This window comes from Meleagris gallopavo, chromosome 3 (assembly GCF_000146605.3).
Source record: "Meleagris gallopavo isolate NT-WF06-2002-E0010 breed Aviagen turkey brand Nicholas breeding stock chromosome 3, Turkey_5.1, whole genome shotgun sequence".
Lineage (NCBI taxonomy): Eukaryota > Metazoa > Chordata > Aves > Galliformes > Phasianidae > Meleagris > Meleagris gallopavo.
The window spans coordinates 7,162,120-7,166,655 of NC_015013.2; the positions used below are offsets into that span (position 1 = coordinate 7,162,120).

General features: G+C 44.4%; 1 long non-coding RNA gene across 1 annotated transcript in view; it reads right to left on the reverse strand.

Moving 5' to 3' along the window:
• Window positions 1-356: 356 nt before the first annotated feature.
• Window positions 357-4,536, reverse strand: part of LOC109366577 — a 6,963-nt gene continuing 2,783 nt past the window's right edge. Inside the window, exon 3 of the long non-coding RNA XR_002112940.2 lies at window positions 357-4,102. This is a non-coding gene — a long non-coding RNA (uncharacterized LOC109366577). The remainder of the gene's footprint in view (window positions 4,103-4,536) is intronic.

Genomic DNA, 4,536 nt, shown 5'->3' on the forward strand with positions numbered 1-4,536 from the left:
CACCACAAGCTTCATTTAACAGCATCACAAACAGGGAGAGAAAACCCCCACAGAACAAAACAGGAAGTAAAGTGCAAGGTGGAGCTCTGTTTCCTAATTCCCAGCAGTCCATACATAAGTCTCCATACCTCCTCCTACAACAGAGCTGTTATATGCCAATTAACCCCTGCTCTGGCTAGTTCTCCAGCTCTTACTTTGCTGCAAATTTTCTCCCATTTTGCTGCAGAAAGGAAAACAAATACAGAGAGACAAAGAAAGGGAAAGAAGACTTGCCCATCCTGAAAGATTGCATTGCAAAGGACAGATTATATATTCCCAGTCCTAGCAGACAGATAGCTTGTAAAATTCTCTCTCTCTTTTTTTCCTTCAGAATTTTACCATCTGGCTGCTATTGTTATCATTATTATGGAAATGTTTTTACTGTCAGAGAAAAGTACCAGCAGTGGCACTATCTGAGCACAACATCAAGAGGCAGCAAGGCAAATTTGCGTGCAGGGAGTAGAGAAGCATCTCCATGCCAGAACAGAAACTCTGGTCCAGCGTTTCCCATTCATCTCATTGCCCTTGTCTAGATATTGCCTGCATAAGTACATTCATATGTCATTCGCCTTAGAAGTACTTTTCTTTTTTCCCAAAGCTGCTTCCTGCAGCAATCCTAGAGCAGAAACAGGTTGATTGTTTAAAATAGTTTTACAATCATGTTAACCAGTAGATAGATCGATCCAACGATCTGCCATTTGTCTTTCTTCAGACAGACATCAGGTTGTTGGGTAACCTTCAGTTACTTTTAGAAACATGTAATCATCCAGTCAATAGAGCAGAGGTGGCTCAATAAAAGATGCAGCAAAAAAAATTCACTGGATCCTGAATGGCGGAATTAATGGTTTACTACATCTTAATAAATCATCAGCTACTTCCTCTTTTATGTTGTGGGAAAAGATTCAAAGATGCTGAGAGGGTCAGACTCCCCCCCTCAATGACCAAGCCCATAAAGAAAACTACTTGTGGTCAAAGAGTTGAGAAGCAGAGGAGGACATGGTAATGTGGGTTACAGGTGGGCAACTGCTGTGTGGATGCTTCAGGTTGGTGGGGCCAAGGGGGAAGGAAGACACCTGTGCACTATGATCGGGCACCGTGAGAATCCTGCAGCCCTCTGGCATCTCTGAGAAACACGGTAATAATCAAGGAGCCAAATGCCAAAATGAGTTTGTGCTGGCTGGAGGTTAATTGTGGCCATCAGGGATGATTGGTTACATGGACATACCCGTTTAGAATTAATGAGGCAATCTTCTAGAGCTCATTATAGAAGAGGTGGAAAAGGACAGAAGGTCCTCAAGCAAAACAAAGCAAATCAAAACATTGTTTCATCTTCTCAGACTAGTTTGGTACAGTGAGTAGAAGTAGATATTTGCCTGGGAACAACAAGGAGCCTCTCTGAAGGTCTCAGTGAACTGGAGAAAAGAAGTGCTGATTGGAGCCCACTGGCATATAAAATGTGCACTAGTCAAGACACCCAGATTATTCTTCTCTTCCAGTACATTTAGTGCTTCTGAGAGCCTGCCAAAAAAGAAAACAGAAACAAATGGACAAAAACCTTACTGTCATGGCTTCTTGAAAAGCATCCCTTACATGATGTACGCTGGCGGTGGTGCGCATGGCAGCAGTTGGACATCATTGTAACCACACCAATCTCCCATGTAGCCAAGATAACTAAGGCTTCTTGGTGCTACTTGTGAAAGGAACAGAACCTTTTACACTTCCTCACCATAAATTGATGCCTACTGTTGGCAAGGCAGTGACATACTGGGGGGTGAGCTGCAGGTTTGCTCCATCCCACTGTGTTTTGAGGGAGAGTGGGTTTCTCGCTGTTGTACCAACCAGAGCTCTACTGCTTCAGACTGCTGCTGAAAATGAGAGAGATATTTCCACGCAACCTTATGGGCTAGTTGTCTTCTAATGTTTTTATTCTGCACGATGACTTAAATCCAGTCTGTGATTTCATGATCCTGGAGATTCCTAGAGGCACTGTAAAAGTATAAAATAAAAAGACAGGCCCTATTCCAAAGAGTTTGCAGTCTAAATGCAAGTCAAAAAGATAACAGATGAACAGGCAAAGTGGGGAGCACGGCTGAGATTAACCAGAGGTAAGATACAGAGGAGGAAGAGGTGGGGATAAAAGACTCAGACTGATGAAATCCATACAAAAGCTGGAGGGAGATGAGAAGCTCGTCCATAGGATGTGCTGAATGAGATTAAAGAAGAAGGAGGAGAGGCAGGAAATGATAGCACCACTGAAGCCAAGGCAGAGGATGATTTCCAGAGTAACAGCACAGACTGACTCAGGGGTAGGATGGGAGGTAAAAGTACAGTGAGAAGAGTTGGACCGCATCCATGCTGCCCCTCCCAATGTTTTTCGGTGAAAGTTCAGGGGTATCCATTGCTGCACACTGTCAAGGGGAAAGGAATTGTTGTTGGTTTGAGGGGTTTCATTTCACTTTTCTTTAACGGCAGAAAGTCTTGAGAAATTCCCTAGAGTGTACTCCTTGTCTAATCCTTTTGGGATTAAGTAACTCCAGACACATTTCCCTGGGGGTTGGATCCCCTTTCAGTTTGTCAGACTGGATCAGCAGCTGCATCTCTCCCTGCTAAGGGGGAGGATGTTAACCATCTCCCTGCCACTGTCTCCACACCATGTCTCACATCTTTTTGGTGTTTTAACCCCAGATCAACAGATTTCTATCATCTGAGCTGGCCCCAATGTGCAGAACAGCAAAAGGGTGTGCTGCCATCATTTGAGAAGGCTGAGGCACCAGAGGGCTCTGGCAAATACACACACACATGGCAAGGGACCCAGTAGTTTGGTTTCCAAACACCTGGTTGAATGCTGCACAGCTTCACACCAAGGTTGAGAAGGGAAGAGGGCACAGGCTGGAAGAGTGAGCAAGGACCTTAGTGGGAGTGAATGCTTCCCTCTTTTGCATGTGTACGCATACATTCGGAACACCTACTGTACTAAACCATTCTCTGAACAGAGAAATGCCCTCCCCTGACACAACAAGAAAATGCGCTCATGAGAACATAAAGCACTGTCATCTCATCAGCTATAGAAGCTTACCAGTCTATGCAAAATTGCAAGTGTCCCATTGAGGTTGCTCTACCAGTTAGCACAAGCACAGTCTCTTCCCATGGATTTCACAACTTTACTCACAATGAGTCAATCCACAATCCACACAAGATAAAATCCCATTTAAGAGCTTCTGTAAGCAGCCTTGTTTCTCCCTCCTTTCAAGAAGCTTTTACAACATGCCCATGTACTTGGTTTCGGTGTTAGCTCTGTAGCTGACAGCAAACCTGTCCAATAGCAGCTAGAAGGCAAACATGACAAACCCACCATGGTCACGTATTTAGTTTTGCAGCAATAGAATGGGTAGTGGAGCAAGAAATCACCACTGAGACAGCACAGGAGCATTGGAAAATGGTTCTTGTGCTCCCTGACAGTGGTACGGTAAGGGGAGTAGCTGGTGCAGTAACTTATACTTAGGCTTCATTAGTGGGAGATCAAACAACACCATTATAACCTCGCTAGCCCCTGCTCTTTGCTGGCCTTATTTGAGGGAGCCAGAGCAGGAAAACAATCAGACACTTTTCTGCCCCAAGCTGGAAAGCTCCCTGCCACACAGGGACACTTCTTTCTCCTTGTGTAAGCTGAGCTCCCACACAGCGCAGGTGAGAATGCAGCTGACATGCTGCCTCTTCAGTGCTGAGATGGGAGAAATATATGCATGTTTATAGAAAAATTACATTAATGAGATAAACATATCAACTACGCCTGCACAAGGTGTCACACGTGCTTGCCTGATGTCCCTTCCATGCAGAGCCAGCATGGGCCCAGACAAGCACCTGACCAGGACAAATGTCCACAGCTCTCGCAAGCTCATTTTGTACTTTGTGGTATGAGTGCTTGAAGAAAGCAGGTGCTCGAGAGCACCAGACTTGTGCACGGCTGTTCTGCAGTGGAGTCTATGATAGTCCTTCTTCATGCTGCAGAATCCCCGCGAAGAACGTGGTCTTTACAGAAATGGCAGGTCTATGTCTTTATTCCCTGTGGGCAGAGGGTAAATCAAATTAAATAAAAAGGCTTCCAAAGGGTCATTTAAAAAAAAATCATGAAGCATATTAAATTGCACTGCCATGATTTTCCTGCAGTTTTGGCCTTTCAGTCCAAGAGACGAGGGCTTAGAGCAGATAAACTGATGGAAAGTTCTTCAGTCTCTAAGGAAGGATAGGAGAATGAGCGGTCTGTTCTCATTTTCCCATCAGTATCACAGTAGCAGCCTGTGAGGGAAGGGTTTATTTTAGGAAGAGCTATTTTGAAAGCTAAAGTGTCATATCCTGGCTGGCTCTTTTCGTGGTGTTACTATAATCATCTGGTTATGACAAGCATAATGCAGAAAAAGCAACCTTTTTTTTTTCTTTCTTTCTTTTTTGGGCAAAAGAAACAATGCAGCCAGGATATTTTTGGACAAAGGATGTCAT